Below are 17683 nucleotides of genomic sequence, written 5' to 3'. Positions count from 1 at the left end.
AAAGAGGACGGAAATGTCCCATAGACAGCAAGGGTAGTGGTAGAGACCAGTACACAGAGAAATGGGAGCTGTACTGAAATGCAAGCGTGTCAGGAAAGAGTGAAAAGGCAAAATGAGCAGCATCTGGCTGCATTTCAGTGATATTGGAGACCACAAAGCTGAGTGCAACATTTATACAGGAGATATACAGGAGACGCTGAGAGCAGAACTGATAAAATTAGGAGCTGGCTAAAGTGAGACCCATTTTTATTTCCACCCATTTTCCACTGTGGAGGACAAAAGGTTTCAAACTGGTCCAGGTCTTAAACCTCACGTGTTCTTCCTAATAGCAGTAAATGGATAAAAATAAGGCTTTTATGAAAACACTGAATAAAACTTGCTGCCTTTAAAAAGACTAAATGTACAGTTCAGTATTAACACTACATAAAATAAACTATATATAAAGTGTGTCTGAATGGCAGAGATGCAGAAATATGTGCATGTAGCACAGAGCCACGGCTCAGTGTCTGAATGAGTCTCACAGACCTGAATGTGCTGTTGAAGCCATTTATAATTATAACGTAATTCTTTACTCGTTTGATCTGCTCCTTACCACAAGCCACCACACGTAGAAGGTTTTGGACTTTTAATTATATTTTCTGAAGTTTTACAACTTTTCTTACTGTTAAAAACCTCGTTATGGCCATTCATGCTGTACAAAGTAATTAGACATGTGTGGTATCTACAGAAACGTCAGGATCTCAGCTAAAAGTTCACAAAACCATCTCAACAACCACCAAACAGCTAAAACAGCAGGTGAACAGATCACACAAAAAAGATGTAAACACAAATCCCCCTGATCATCTGTTTTTTAAACATGAAGTGTAGTTTTGGACGTTCATTTACTGCTGGTTCAGTGAATTTTGGTTGGACAGTGATGAAACCTGCAGCCTCAGAATCTGTGAGAAGTCTGCTTTCAGCACGCAACAGCATTGTTGTGTTGTGTGCTGTGGATCCACCTCTGCAAACTCATCACTGTTTCACCATCATGTTTCCACTTAGACAATAACAAAGGAAGCAGTTCCCAGGAACTACTTCCTGTCTTGTTAACATAAGAGTACGTTGCCCTTCAAAGCACCTCCACTTCTCCTCTTATTAGAGGACTGCCTTATTATTAATCTGCTAATTCTGTCAGTTGATGAAAGAAAAATGCTTGATCTCACCTGAGAGTTTCCAGTGTACAGCGTGGACTCTTCAGTCCTTCAGACAGAAGCTTCACGCCTGAATCCTTCAGGTTGATGTTACTCAGGTCCAGCTGTCTCAGATTAGAGGTCTGAGAGCTGAGACCTGAGGCCAGAGCTTCACAGCTTCTCTCTGACAGGTCACAGTGACTCAGTCTGAAAAATAACAGATAAACAATTACAAAAATAAAACACTTATGTTGAAGCGTAATGAGATACTATTATATTTAGCAATATTTCATCTTGTTTTGTCAGGAAACTGAGCACTGATGCAGAGCAACATGTGGAGAGAATCAGAGGAGAAGAAGTGAAGAGAGAACAGCAGTAAAACAACACTGAATTGTTCAGTGTGCTTTTGATATCAACAGAATGTGTCAAATTTCTTTATTTTGTATTTGTTTTAGTAGAATTGATGATTATCACTTAGATAACAACCACAGGCCAGGTCTAAATTGCACTTTGGTGACAGTTACACCCAGAAATATTTCAGAAACGTGGACAATTTGTGCTCCATTGTATTCAGTATTGAACAAACTGAGTACCGATGACCACTTAATATTTTTGATATTTTATTTGAGTTGTTCCACCTGATCTGTGTTAACTAGAATAAACATTTAAAAGCTAAAGCTATGATCACATATGTACTTACAGAGCTTTGTTGGAGGCTTTGACCACTGGCAGCAGCCTCAGAAGAGCCTCCTCTGAAGCAGAGTATTTCTGCAGGTCAAACACATCCAGATCTTCTTCTGATGACAGTAAGATGAAGACCAGAGCTGACCACTGAGCAGGAGACAGTTTATCTGTGGAGAGACTTCCTGATCTCAGGGACTGTTGGATCTCCTCCACTAGAGAACGATCATTCAGTTCATTCAGACAGTGGAACAGATTGATGCTTTTCTCTGCAGACAGATTCTTACTGAGCTTCTCCTTGATGTACTGGACTGTTTCCTGATTGGTCTGTGAGCTACTTCCTGTCTGTGTCAGCAGACCTCGTAGGAGAGTCTGATTGGTCTGCAGTGAAAGACCCAGGAGGAAGCGGAGGAACAAGTCCAGGTGTCCATTTGGACTCTGTAAGGCCTTGTTCACAGCACTCTGGTGGAGAGACTCTTTTTTTCTAAAAAAACTAGACCGCTTGGATGACCTTCTTCACTTTGGCCTGAACCACCAGGAAGTGGATGTACATCTCAGTCAGGGTCTTGGGCAGCTGTCCTCCCTCTCTGGTTTCCAGCACATCCTCCAGAACTGTAGCAGTGATCCAGCAGAAGACTGGGATGTGACACATGATGTGGAGGCTTCGTGATGTCTTGATGTGGGAGATGATCCTGCTGGCCTGCTCCTCATCTCTGAATCTCTTCCTGAAGTACTCCTCCTTCTGTGGGTCAGTGAACCCTCTGACCTCTGTCACCATGCCAACACAGTCGGGAGGGATCTGATTGGCTGCTGCAGGTCGTGTGGTTATCCAGAGGCGAGCAGAGGGAAGCAGTTTCCCCCTGATGAGGTTTATCAGCAGCACATCCACTGAGGTGGACTTTCTAGGGTCAGTTAGGATTGTAGTTTTGTGGAAGTCCAGAGGAAGTCGACACTCATCCAGACCATCAAAGATGAACACAACCTGGAAGTCTTCAAAGCTGCAGATTCCTGCTTCTTTGGTTTCAGTAAAGAAGTGATGAACAAGTCCCACCAAGCTGAACTTTTCCTCTTTCAGCACATTCAGCTCTCTGAAAGTGAATAGAAATATGAACTGGATGTCCTGGTTGGCTTTGTCTTCAGCCCAGTCCAGGCTGTATTTCTGTGTTAAGACTGTTTTCCCAATGCCAGCCACTCCCTTTGTCAGCACTGTTCTGATTGGTTCATCTCTTCCAGGTGAGGCTTTAAAGATGTCTTCTTGTCTGATGGTTGTTTCTGGTCTGTCTGGTTTCCTGGATGCTGTTTCAATCTGTCTGACCTCATGTTCATCATTGACCTCTGCAGTCCCTCCCTCTGTGATGTAGAGCTCTGTGTAGATCTGATTCAGGAGGGTTGGGTTTCCTGCTTTAGCGATGCCCTCAAACACACACTGGAACTTCTTCTTCAGGGTGGATTTAAGGTTACGATGACAAACAGCAGCTGGAAGTTCTGAATGGAAAGAAAAATAAACACTCAATTCCAAAAAGAACTAATCTTTAAAACATGTTGCTCCATCTTCCATCTCTGGGAAATGTTCATTTATCCAGCAGCTTAAATCTTTAGATAAATCCTCTTACTGCTCTGCAGACGGTCAGCCAGCTCCTCCTGCTTCATTCTCCTCAGGAAGTCCACTGTGATCTTCACAAACGCCTCTCTGCTGCTGCTCCTCTGACTCTCTAAGCATTCTGGGTAACCTGGACTCAGAACCTTCTGGATCTTCTTCAGCTCGTTCTTCACAAAAGTGATGATGTTGTCCTCCAGCAGCTGGAACAGAATATTTATGAATGAGCCAATCAGACTGAAATCATGGAGCCAAACATCAGATCCATGTTGGACACACTGACGATCCACTGGTCTACAAAGAGCAGCATGGAGATGACTGTGAACAGAACAGATGTAACAGTAGTTGTTGTACATGTACAGACCATAAATATGGCGTCCAGCTGTGTTTGATGCTGCTGGGCAGACTGACCACTGGGAACCTCTGAGCTCTGCTGGTCCACTCTGTGGAGGAACCATGAAGGATTAGATCAACACAGGATAAAGATCCAGGAGTTTCTGCTCAAATAACTTCATCTGAATCAAGTCTGTCAAGTTTTAAACTCTCAGATTGTGAACATATCAGTAATTTTCAGTCTGTTTTCATGGACGTCCTTTCAGTGGTGATGTCAGGGATGATTTTGAAGAAGCTCATCAAACTGAACCATCAGCAGATCACTGCTCCAAAACCAGAACATGATCCGAGTCTCCCTCCACCACCAGAACACCAGCTTTACTAACGTGGTAGATCAGTGTAGTACAGATCAATAACTGATGAGTCATTTGATCAAAATCACTGAGTGCTTCACGTCTGACCCTCTGATGCTTCTGTAGACATTTTGCATATTTAATGAATGTCTGACAGTTTTACATTCATTCTATGAACACAGTGGAAATGTTGTGTTATAGTCTCCATGTTGTTTCCAGCATCATAAATTCTTAAGTTCAGAAAATTAGATTCTTTCTTCACAGCTGAAAAACAACAACATTTATTCTCTATTGAAATCTGCATCGTCCACTCCAAAGGTCACAATCTGAAGGTAACATCTGGTTTTGTTCCCTGTGGTTAACTCTGAGCATCAGTATGGTGGGATTTATCCACTACATCCACACCACTGTGGTTCAGTGTTGTCCTGATGGAGTAACAGCAGCCAGTATGATCCAGGCTTTAGCTGCTGGGTCTCTGTGTGACCTCTCAGACTGTTTAACAGATCAGACACAAAGAGAATCAGAGCAGCTCTGTTCTTTAAAGACAAACATGAACCCACTCAGGTCACACTTTCCCCACAGATATGAGCATCACTGTCCTCAAACAGCAAATGACCAAGTCGAACATTTGGATCTTTTCTCTTTCATTGTTTTCTTTTTAATGAATCTTTGTAACAATCTGAGGATGTTTCAGGTCATATTTATCCAGGAAACACAAACATGTAAAGGAGTCATCACAGCTCTCTGACCTCGTTGCTCCAGGTTCACCACTGAAGCCTGGAGGATTTCGACCTTTGGACCAGTCGCTCCTCACAGACGGACAGCTGGACCCTGCAGACTGTGACCTCTGACCTCTGCAGACACAAACATGATTGAAGCAGCTGTGATCACACAGACTGCAGATAATGCAGCTGTTTCCTGTCAGTAACATCCTCTTAGATTAGAGTTCAGCTTTTTACAGGAAAACTGGACAAAACTGATTTTTGTTACAAACTCATTTTCATTTCCTCTCAGCTCACAAACACAGTCAGACAATCAACCAGAGTCAACACTGATTATAATGTCAGTGCAGAATTATTTCTGTTACTCAGTGAGTTCAGCTCTCTGACCTCGTTGCTCCAGGTTCACCACTGAACTCTGGATTATGATGTTTGGACCGGTCACTCCTCACAGACGGACAGCTGGACCCTGCAGACTCTGCTCTGTCCTCCTCTTCCTCCATCATCATCTTCAGTCAGTCTGAGAGGTAAACCACAAACACTCAGTGAGTTCACATTAACAGGAGGAACTGAGTTACAGTCGCTGACCTCTGACCTGTCATGTGACCATGAAACCAGGTCAATATGTCTGTAGGTTCAGTCATCCAGGTCATGTGATCTAAGGAGCTTGGAGAGAAAAGAGACGTCTTTAAGTTTCTGGAAGACGTTTCATCTGAGAAGCTTCTTCAGCTCTAAAACCAAACGGTGGAGAGTCCCAGATATTTAAACCTGAGAGGGAAAGAAAGCATGTCGCTGACCCACCACTGATGTTATTTCAAGGAGGAAACTGAGAGCCTTTGCACCAGGAGCACAAACATCAGCTCCAGCAATGATCCACTGATGTGTTTTTATTCCATGTATGAATGTTGTTATTGACAGAGATGACGTTTGTGTGTCAGTGATGCAGTGACTGTTGTTGTTACCTGTACAGGCTGGTTAGACTCTATGAAACAGATCATACAGATCTCTGCATGTTAGAAGAGACTATTAAAGGTCATGAATGAGACAAAGGCAGGGAGGCGTCCTTTACAGCTAAACAGCAGAGTGAGAGAACAGCCAGCACCTCTACATTTATCACATTATACAGCACATGTATGATACTGACAGGGATGAGAAGAATTTAGTGATTCTGATCCCATCATTGATATTACTTATTGATTCTCAGTAGCTCTGCTCTGACAGTCACCACCATCACTGAGCAGCATATCAAAGACATTTGTGCACATTAACTGCATGTTGTGGCTCAAATGTTTGTGCATGTTGGAGGCATTTCCTCTTTGTTGTGATCAGTGTTGGTCATTACTCAAAACAGTCATTATTACACATATTACACAGAACACTTTGATTAAAAGTAATGGAGTACGTTACTTCATTACTCCTCATAACATTACTTTGATGTTACTGTGTGAAATGAACAAATGAGCATGTAACAACATGAAGCTGAGGTACAGCCCCACACACCAACACAGATCCTGATGAGGTCACGTGATGTTTCTCTGAGTGTTTATGAACACAAATCAAAGATGAAACAGCACAAAGACACTTCAAAGTGATTCTACTGTAGAAACATGAACAGGTAGAAACCTGCAGCCTGACTGCTCATCACTTTGTTACCTGTTCAAGTTCAGCAGCAGCAGCTCACTTTATCACGGTGCTGGTCTGGGGTCAGTGTTTACTCAGCTTTAACCTCACTCTGGGTTCGTGGCTAGCTTACCGTTAGCTTAGCATTAGCTTAGTGTTAGCATGCTGTGTGCTAGCTTAGCATCAGAGCTCTGCAGGTGTCTCGTGTGTAAATATTAATCACAGTGACAGTAAAGGAGGTAAAGGGCTGTGACGTCATCACGTACGCTGCGTCCTCTGTGGGCTCTGAGTGAACTCAAAGTACAAACTACAAGTACACAAACACGAACGTAGCTCAGAGTGGCGGACACACTCGGCCTCGTTGGTCCAGCTGTGAGTCCGTTACCGTGAACTATGGAGCGGCAGATTTGTGCTGAACTAAGCTGCACACAGCTGATGTTAGCCAGGAAACATTACACACTGACTTTAATGGAGAGACCGGAAATACAAACACACACAGTTTGTTGTGTGAAGAAATCAAACACGAGCTGAACAAACAGTAAAGTTCCTAAAGACAAACTGTTAAAGGAGGAAACAAAGCAAACTTACAGTTTCTTCACACACCAACAACAAGCTCCACTCCACACCTGGACACTAAACACGGACACACAGGTGAGCTGCTTCCTGGAAGGAGGCGGGGCTCCACCTGAAACTCAGCACAGGTGGGAGGGGCTCAGCTCTGTGTGTGCTGATGTGTTAACTTTAAAAATATGCCGTCTGACTGCTCAGACTGAGTCAGAGTAAAGTTCACATGCTGACGTGTGGAGACATGAAACCTTGTTGTAGCTGCAGGTGTGAACACACTGATCCCAGATCAGCTCTGCTGTATTTGTAACATGAACATTTCTGCTGCAAAGCTTCAAATGTTCAGCATGTTTCTCTGTTTCCAGTCTATAGATCCAGTCACACTTTCTACCTTCACCTGTGCAGTAAAGACTGAGAGCAGAGCTGAAACCAAGCGTCCAATCAGTGAGCAGCATCAACACCTGAGCTTCATTCAGACTCTGTTATTGAAGATGTTGTTGGTACAAAGTTCATCTGCTGCTCACATGAATCCATGAAAGATTTATTTCACTGAATGTTTCTTCAAAGCTCATTTCAACCTGTTGAAGTCATGAATGAAAGTGCAGACTGAGAGTGGATCACATGATGTTTGAGGTGTGTCATGTGACATGTTCAGTATTGTCACACATGTCTAGATTGTCCCTGATATCATAGCTGCTCAAACACTGATGATTATATTTGAAGAATTATTCCTGATGGCAGCAAAGTTTGAATGGAGCTCTCTGTCTGTGCTGATTTGTCGCCCTCTGGAGGTCAAAGCACAAACTGCATGATGTCACTGTAACCACCACAGAGACAGGAAGTGTTTTTATGACTGAAACACTGAAATGATGCTAACGGCTGTCGTTAGGCTCACTGACAGCAGTGCTGATGTGTTCATGTCAAACACTGGATCAGGTCAGACTCCTTCATCCTTCTCCAGCGTGAGGCCGCCCTCAGACCCACAGGAGCTCTGACCTTTGACCTCCTGACCCTAACCATTTTAGTCTTGTTGCATCTTTAAATGCAAATCCATCCAAACTGTAGCCGAGCAAAAGAAGCTGGAAGTTGTTCTATGAATGATGTTGTTGAAGGAGCTTGGAAAGAAAAGCGTCTGGACTTCTTTAAGTTGCTTGAAGAGGGACATGGACGTCTTAACACCCACTCACATCCTGGGACATTTGATCACAGGAAATCACATGATAGCGTGGGGCTAGATCTCACAATGGGTTCACCCAAAACCTTGGCTGATTGTGACCCACACCCGTTCTCACACCGTGGCTCGTGTGATTAGGTAGAGGATCAACAGGGGCTCCGTGTCCCTGAATTTAAACTGAATCTAAACACACCGTGCACAATGCCAAGTTAGATAATGGTTAAAAGAACAAGATAAGAATAAATAAAAAGATAAAATAAGGATAAAAAATAACTTAAAAAAATAAAATAAAAAGATAAATAACTGCAAATAAGTACAAATAAGTAACTGAAGACACGTGTGGTCTGCAGATGTCGATGTACATGGATGTACATGGAGTTTAATGTGCAAAATGAACTTAGTGTGCAAAGTGACCTGATGTGCAAACTGCAGTTTGAGGTCGGTCAGCTGTTCAGGAGTCTGATAGCAGTGGGGAAGATGGAGTTGTTGAGTCTGGATGTTCTACATTTCACACTTCTGAACCTTCGTCTCGAGGGCAGAGGTGTGTCTCTCCTCTGGACTCTGTGATGGTAGCTGCTCTGCAGAGAGGGCAGCGGGGTCCTGATGATTTTCTCCACAGTTGTTATCACTCTCTGCAGGCGTTTGCGGTTTGCAGTAGTGCTGCCGTACCATGCAGTGATGCAGCTGTCAGGCTGCTCTCCACAGTGCAGCTGTAGAACCTGCTGAGGATCTTGGCCAACATACCAAATTTCCTCAGCCTCCTCAGGAAATACAGCAGCTGCTGAGCCTTCTTGACCAACTGTGTGAGTTTGAGTCCCTCACTGACTCAAACTCCTTCAGTGACACTTGCAGCCTTGCAGATTAGTTTGCTGATCCTGATGCATCTCTGGAGCTGATGCTGTCCCCCAGCAGACAACAACAACATAGATGCTCTCACTAGTCCACTTTACCCTCTAATCACATCTCTGACATCTGCAGGTTGCTCCAGCAGAGACTCTTGTGCAATGCCAGGTGTTTGTGTTTGTCTGTAGGTACACATTAGATATGACCATAGACGCACACACACAAGTGAACACAGCAGCACAGATGGTTTCCACCTGCTTCCCTCTTTCTTCACACAACTGTGAGGATGATGAAGAGGTTTCAGGACGAGGTGGTCAGCAAGCACAGGATAAAGCAGGGCCATGAAACTCTCTGGTGCAGCAGATGTTTAATCAGACTCAGCTTTAGGCTTCTTTTCCCACCTGGCAGCAAAGTAACAGCTTCACTAATGTGAACAGTCACAATGTTAAACGTTTCTATATCTTCATATATTTTTATCTGTTGATGCTGCAGAATAAAGTCTGTTAACAGAGTGCAGGATGTGTAGAGCAGGTCCAGCTCTCCCTTTACTGTGTCCACTTTCATCAGCCCCTGTGAAGTGACACAGAGTGCATGTGTGTCTGTCAGCTGTTGTTTGTTGTGAAGGATGGAACAAATGAACACACACTTTTAGAGAAATCTGAAAAAGCAACACGTGCTTGGGCTCCTTCTGTGCTCGTCTTCATTAATGCTGATCTTTCTTTCCTGTTTGTTCTTTGGCACAAGCTTCAGTCTTTTCTCCCAGGGCTCCTTCACACTTAGAAACACACCTACATTCATTTATACACAAACATCATGAAACAAAGGCTTTGTAAAAGAGGACATGAGATCCTCTCTGAACAGCACATTCATATCAAACACAGGACTGAACAGGATATACTGAGTCTGTGCTGTTTTCATTGTTACTTGCTGAGTATTTTTCCAGTGTTTGAAATGTGACTCAAGTCTGATTCTTCTACTGTGTGTGAACTCTAAGCAGCTGCATTAAACAGCTGCTTTTCAAACCAGGCTCAATCCTATGACTCTGTGAATGTAAACTTTTGTCACCTGCATGAATAACAATCCTTGATCTAGTCAGGACTGCAGTGCTCCTGTGATCCCAGCTTATAGATGGAGGCTAGCATGAGAGGCTCAGCAGCTAAAGCAGCACACCTGGGTCTCCCAGCCTATTAAAAGCAGCCCTTTGCTTCACCTGCTTCACTAAACATTATTATTATTATTTAAGCAGAGTGGTGTGATTCATGTAGGCATTGCTGTGTGACAGGAGGACTTTTCTTGAAACAGCTCGTGTGACGTGAGCTGACGTAAAAACAGTGATGTTAGCTTGATTCTCTTGGCTAAAACTATTTTAAAAAGAGGGTCAATCATGCAAATCTGCCAATAGAAGCCAAAGTTACAGCCCCTCAGAGTTTAAAGAGAAAAGGCCCGTTTCCAACACTCGGTTGTGCAAAGGGAAACAGGCCCACAGTGCCTGAGTGTGTGGGTAATTCTTCAAATAATATTCAAAAGCAAACATTTTTAAGCATGTAAATAAAATTCAATCATTTCTGCTCTTCAATACCTAAGAAATGAAAACTGGCAGATGGTCCCAAAATGTGAAACGCCTGGCTATCTGTGCATTTAGTGCTGCAAGTTTTCACTGTTTACCTTCAGAAGCATAAATCTCTGCACAGATAATGTTCATATGTGGATTCCTGGTTTTCTGCAGTTAATTGTGACCCAAAGCGTATTTTTAAAGTGGTTCCAGGCAATAAAGCCTAAAAATAAATACATCTACTTCCTTTTTCTGTGTTCCAGCCTCAGTGACTCTGACACAGTGCTGTAATATTTACACCTCTGATGAAAACAGAGTTTGTAGTTGCAGAGAAATACTCGACTCATTTTGGGCATTTACGAGCAGGAACCTCAGAAAGCCCCTCGCTGCTTCACTGGTTAAGAAGCAAAGCAAACATTAGTTCACAGTGATGTTAATTAAGGCCCAAAGTTTAGGAACGAACGTCAGCACTTCACTAATGAATGTAATGCTGATTCATGTGCTTGTTTTGTAATGTGCATGTTGTGCGTTGCTATTTCCCATATTCTTTGGCACTGATAGATGAAGAGTCTCAGGCAGGACCGAGGCTGCCAGCTGCTGACAGTGAGCAGGGAGAGAGCAGCAGAAGCTGGGCAAGAGCAGGGCACCTTCAGCCCCCTTCATCAGTCAGAAATCATTTGGGTGTCTGTGTGAAATGTCTGATTTTTAAAATCTTTTTGTAGACATATTTATTAAATGTTTAACAATTATATAGAAGAAAGACAATGTAAAGAACAAAACATGACAAAACAAAAATGAGTTGAAGTTATGAACTGTTTCTGAGAGACAAATAACACCAGGATCCTTTTTGTGTAGCTGACAGCTGGTAACTGTGCAGGGGCGGGTCTAGCAAAGTGTTGCCAGGGGGGCAGGTAGGGCATTAACAGGGAGAGGGGGGCACAAAGAAATACTTTTCTTTCTTGTTCTCATTTAAAATGTCTCACTTTTAATAAATAATTATCTGAATCTTACAACAAACGTTTTCTTTTTTTTTTTTTTTTTTTTTTTCAGTGTTATATAATGCCAGTTTAATGTGTATTTGATAGGCCCTCATGCAGCACACAAACAACTACAGTACATAGCAATTATCTCAAGAGGCTGGAAATAAGGGATGCATACTGAGGCTCAACTGTGCTGCATTTAGTGCACAAAAATAATTTGCTCCCACATTTTGATTGATTCATTTTAATGTTTTAGTTGATTCGATTTAAAACTTCTTTTTTTTTTTTTTTTCTTTTCTAAATGACATCAGAAACAGCAGTATGCGACATTACGTGATGGCAGAGCTTCAGTTCATCCTTTGTCATTTTTTTTTTTTTTTTTTTTTTTTTAATAAATAGGACAGGGGGAATGAATGAGAGAGAGAGGGGGAGAGAAAGAAAGAAAACCAAAGGGGAGAAGAGACGGTGAGAAGGGGGGGGAAGAGAGAGAAAAAAAAAAACTCCTGGGTCACCTGTATGGAGAAAAAAAAACAACAAACAAACAAAAACAAACAGAGGAGACAGCAAACAACAAAGAGCAACATAATAATAGAGAAAACAAAGCACCATCACAATAAACTAGCTAGTCATAGATATCAGTATTTACTAAATAATAAACGATATTGTGCAGCACGCAAGATAGACAGCGCACAGTGTGCTTTGAGGTAGCAGCCAAGAAAGCTTTAGTCCGCGTCTGTGAATACCCATGTGTGCATACCTGTGTGGATCAGCATGCTTGCATTCCAAAGGTTTCTCCATGTAATGATCTGCTAGGGAGTGTGGGGGGGCCACAGCCCCGTCCTCCAGGGTGTGAAGCGGGTATGGAGGAGATCAAAACTCCAGACATCCAGAGGCCCCCAGAACACAAGAGACCATGGAAGACCAACAGAGGGGCAGCCGCGCCACTGTCCCAGTAAGAGCTGAGGAGAGTCCCAGATGAGGGCTCACTCAGCAGCCGCGGAGCAGAAGCCAGGGGGACAACAAACGTTTTCATCTGATGTAAAATGTATAGAAATCCATTATTGTACATAGTCATTTTTTTAGGGTCCCATCATAATTTCTTCAGAAGTAAGTACTGCATATGATGCCAGTGTTTCCCACATTTTCTAGATTCTGCACCAGTATTCAATTCAATTCAATTCAATTTTATTTATATAGCGCCAAATCACAACAAAAGTCGCCTCAAGGCGCTTCATAGATACAGAGAAAAACCCAACAATCATATGACCCCCTATGAGCAAGCACTTTGGCGACAGTGGGAAGGAAAAACTCCCTTTTAACAGGAAGAAACCTCCGGCAGAACCAGGCTCAGGGAGGGGCGGGGCCATCTGCTGCGACCGGTTGGGGTGAGAGAAGGAAGACAGGATAAAGACATGCTGTGGAAGAGAGACAGAGGTTAATAACAGATATGATTCAATGCAGAGAGGTCTATTAATACATAGTGAGTGAGAAAGGTGACTGGAAAGGAAAAACTCAATGCATCATGGGAATCCCCCGGCAGCCTACATCTATTGCAGCATAACAAAGGGAGGATTCAGGGTCACCTGGTCCAGCCCTAACTATATGCTTTAGAAAAAAGGAAAGTTTTAAGCCTAATCTTAAAAGTAGAGATAGTGTCTGTCTCCCGAATCCAAACTGGAAGCTGGTTCGACAGAAGAGGGGCCTGAAAACTGAAGGCTCTCCCTCCCATTCTACTTTTAAATACTCTAGGAACAACAAGTAGGCCTGCAGAGCGAGAGCGGAGCGCTCTAATAGGGTGATATGGTACTACAAGGTCATTAAGATAAGATGGGGCCTGATTATTTAAGACCTTGTATGTGAGGAGCAGGATTTTGAATTCAATTCTGGATTTAACAGGAAGCCAATGAAGGGAAGCCAAAACAGGAGAAATATGCTCTCTCTTTCTAGTCCCTGTCAGGACTCTTGCTGCAGCATTTTGGATTAACTGAAGGCTTTTCAGGGAGTTTTTTGGACATCCTGATAATAATGAATTACAGTCGTCCAGCCTGGAAGTAATAAATGCATGAACTAGTTTTTCAGCGTCACTCTGAGACAGGATATTTCTAATTTTAGAGATGTTGCGCAAATGGAAGAAAGCAGTCTTACATATTTGTTTAATATGTGTGTTGAAGGACATGTCCTGGTCAAAAATGACTCCAAGGTTCCTCACCGCGTTACTGGAGGCCAAGGTAATGCCATCCAGAGTAAGAATCTGATTAGATACCATATTTCTAAGATTTTCAGGGCCGAGTACAATAACCTCAGTTTTATCTGAATTAAGAAGCAGAAAGTTAGCGGCCATCCAGGTCTTTATGTCTTTAAGACATTCCTGCAGTTTAACTAATTGGTGTGTGTTATCTGGCTTCATGGACAGATAGAGCTGGGTGTCATCTGCATAGCAGTGAAAATGTATGCTATGTCTTCTAATGATACTGCCTAAGGGAAGCATGTATAATGTAAACAGAATTGGTCCTAGCACTGAACCCTGTGGAACTCCATAATTAACCTCAGTGTGTGAAGAGGACTCTCCATTTACATGCACGAATTGGAGTCTATTAGATAGATATGATACAAACCACTGCAGCACAGTACCTGTAATACCTACAGCATGTTCTAATCGCTCTAATAGGATATTATGGTCGACAGTATCGAATGCTGCACTGAGGTCTAGCAGGACAAGCACAGAGATGAGTCCACTGTCAGAGGCCATAAGAAGATCATTTGTAACCTTCACTAAAGCTGTTTCTGTGCTGTGCTGAGCTCTGAAACCTGACTGAAACTCTTCAAATAAACCATTCCTCTGCAGATGATCTGTTAGCTGTTTGACAACTACTCTTTCAAGGATTTTTGATATGAAAGGAAGGTTGGAGATTGGCCTATAATTAGCTAAGACTGCTGGGTCTAGAGATGGCTTTTTGAGTAAAGGTTTAACTACAGCCAGCTTGAAGGCCTGTGGTACATAGCCGATTATTAGAGATAGGTTGATCATATTTAAGATCGAAGAATTAATTAATGGCAGGACTTCTTTGAGCAGTTTTGTAGGAATGGGATCTAAAAGACACGTTGATGGCTTGGAGGAAGTAATTATTGAAGTTAACTCAGAAAGATCAATTGGAGAAAAAGAGTCTAACTTAATATCAATGGTACTAAGAGTAGCTGTAGATAATATTACATCTGTGGGATGATTATTGGTAATTTTTTCTCTAATGATAAAAATTTTATTTGTGAAGATTTACTGTGATTTTACTGTGTGTAAAATGCATCAAAAAGTCCGTTTGATTCTTTCTCACCTGTCTTTCTGTCTCCTTTCACTTTTTAAAGGTCGCCATGTTAGAAAACATATTTTGCCCTGCCGTGCTGTTTATTGATGTGGCAAATGAAAGGTTTATGAAAACATATCTAAATCTGTCATCAGTAATCAGCAATGATCATGTCTCACCTCTAGTCTCTGTCTTAATGTCAGGTTTCCACCGTGTGTTGTAGATGTTCAGGAGGTTAACTCGACCAACAGTCTACTTCCTGTTTAGAATACCAGGACAGGGAGGATGGTGCAGGTTTAAGTTTATTAGACTGATGCATGTATACCAACAAGACAGCGTCCATCACTGTGACAACAGCGTTTGTTTTCATTCAAAGGCTTCATGGTTTTTCCTTTAATACCTGGGGGGCCGGTCTCCAGTCAAAATGCCCGGGACCATTTTTTGTCCCAGTCCAGCCCTGGTGTCAGATCTGCATGCAGTGTCAATGAGACGATCAACAACAGATCAGACAAAACACTCAGGCGGACACTCCTCTGTAGAAGGAAACATGGGAAGTGTGAGGTAATCAGTGCACAACATCACTTTGTATTTCAGGCTGTTTTTATATAGAACTTCAGCACCAATGTAAAAGTTCTGGTTTTAGGAAGATGAAGAACATTTTCAGGAAGGATGCCGTCTGCAAGCAGAGCTGCTTGAACCTCAGCGCTGAGGTCCAGACTACTTCCTGTGAAGCCACGTGATGTAAATCTGCTGCTGTAACTTCACAGTTTACTGAAGCTAAATGCAACGTTACCATATAATCTGTTTTCAACAAAGGTTTCACTCCGTCCGGTGTTGATGGAATGATTCAGGCCGTACTCGTCAGGCTTCCCGTCGACCACACGCATTTCAGTCACAAACCCCGTGACTGACAACAAGGGAAACAGCAGAAGAAAAGATGTGGAAAATACTGGATGATGATGATGGAGGATTAACCGCGGTGGTTAAACTGTTTCCTGTCTTTGTGGGCGTACTCACAGGGAAGTTTCCAGGCACGTCAGTCTTGGTGGCTAAAGTCTCCATTTTCCAACATGTATCGCTACAGGTGCAAAGACACAACATTAATCATCAGTGTAAATATTTTAATGCTGTCCAAACGGTGTTTGCTTTGTCTGTCCTCTCGCACTCACAGAGGAAACGAGGACGCCACCTTCAACCCATCTTCAGTTGGCTCAACCATGGCCGGACTTCCTGTTGGCTTTGTGACAGCAAACCACTTGAAATGAGAGCAAACTGCAGTCAAGCACCACTTACAGCAACCTGTGGACACGCAAATGGAAAGCACTGAGAATCATACAGAAGCATAAGAGCTGTTTATTGTAACACATGTGTGTGTGTGTGTGTGTGTGTGTGTGTGTGTGTGTGTGTGTGTGTGTGTGTGTGTGTGTGTGCACATTAATAATACACTGATGTATGTTAGTTTGATTTATGCTATATCTGAGAAAACAACTGCAGAATTTTACATCAAAGTTTCCAAAGCTGATGTTTTGTTGTTCACTCTGTTTTATATTCATATAGTTTGTTGTTTTTAAATCAGTGGACAAAATAAATATTATCACACAAAATCCAGGGTGAAACATAACCAAATAACCTAAATGGTGAAGTCATTATAGAAGTACATGTTGCAAAGGTCAGCCTCCTGTATAGACTGCTAAACTGTCTGGGGGGGCCCTGCCTGTCCTCGTTGGATAAGCTCCACCCCTTTTCCATAAGACGGAGACATTTGTATGAAAATAGATGGGCAGTAAAATAAAAAATAAAAAATATTATGGATGACTCTGTAAATCAAAGTCGGCCTGAGGCAGAAGCAGAAACCATGAGGAGCACAGCACCACTCCCAGAAGGGCACGAAGTGACGCCATAGCTGCTGAAGAGTGAAGACGTGATGATGGAGGAGATCACAGATGAAGATCTGCTGCCTGCTGACTCTTTATATAGAAGAGTGAGACTATCTCCCCACCAACAGCTGCACTTATACAAACCCCAGGTGCTGGGATGGCTTTGAACATGTGACATTTTCTGCAAACACATGGACAGTTTCATAAGCACAAAGATTATTCCTGCAGCGGCAGAATCGTATCCACTGTGTGAGAGGTGAACGTCAGACAGTTCTTAGAAAATGTAGTTTCTCTTTAAGCTTTTAACGTCTCTTTTACCCCCATTTGTCTAAAACTACTTGACAGCCCTTCATGTCAGAGGTTTATTACCTGTGCAGGATGGAGCACATGGTCTCAGTCAGGCTGGACACGATCACTCCTACAGGAAGTAAATGTGATTTTATTTCACCTGTGAAATGATGAAAAACAGCAGAATAGCTCACGCTAACAAACGGGTGTTGAAATGTTTCATTTTCTGCTGTTTCACAGGTCAAAAAGGGTGTCGAAGCAAACTGAAGCTGAGCTGCTGCTGCTGTTGTAGTGCAGCATCTGCTGTGTGCTTCATCAGAGAACCTTCTGTACACAGCAGACAGAGGCTGCTGCCACTGAAGTCCATCTGCTAGAGAGCTTTAAACACTGGTTATTGAAGTGGCTTTGATGACACTGATACACAGTCTTTGCTGCTGTCACAGGACAGGGATCCACCAGGGAGTAGTTGTCAGGATAAAGAGCCTTCGCTTCTCTAAAAATAAACTGGATACTTGTAGGAAACTTTGGGAAGCAGCATTTTTCCTCATATCGTCTAAACTGAAGTTAGCTCAGGTGCTTCTTCCATACTTGCTCTGCAGAAAGCCAAAGAGTTTGGAGCTCTGCAAACATTTGC

The 17683-nt window shown here is 42.7% G+C and overlaps 1 protein-coding gene and 1 long non-coding RNA gene across 2 annotated transcripts in view; both read right to left on the bottom strand.

The window, feature by feature from the left end:
- Positions 1 to 17683, bottom strand: part of LOC145422849 (NACHT, LRR and PYD domains-containing protein 3-like) — a 126642-nt gene that overhangs the window by 58594 nt on the left and 50365 nt on the right. The gene's annotated exons all lie outside the window — the stretch shown is intronic.
- On the bottom strand, positions 15440 to 17311 carry LOC145424699 (uncharacterized). Its single transcript, XR_013905711.1, has 3 exons — positions 16054 to 17311; positions 15902 to 15962; positions 15440 to 15791 (listed from the first exon to the last, which is right to left on the bottom strand). It is a non-coding gene; the product is annotated as an uncharacterized LOC145424699 (long non-coding RNA).

The sequence above is a fragment of the Astatotilapia calliptera genome, chromosome 3 (genome assembly GCF_964374335.1).
Source record: "Astatotilapia calliptera chromosome 3, fAstCal68.1, whole genome shotgun sequence".
Classification (NCBI taxonomy): Eukaryota; Metazoa; Chordata; class Actinopteri; order Cichliformes; family Cichlidae; genus Astatotilapia; species Astatotilapia calliptera.
The sequence above is the reverse complement of the archived record's forward strand: the minus strand, read 5'-3'. Positions and strand labels throughout refer to the sequence as shown.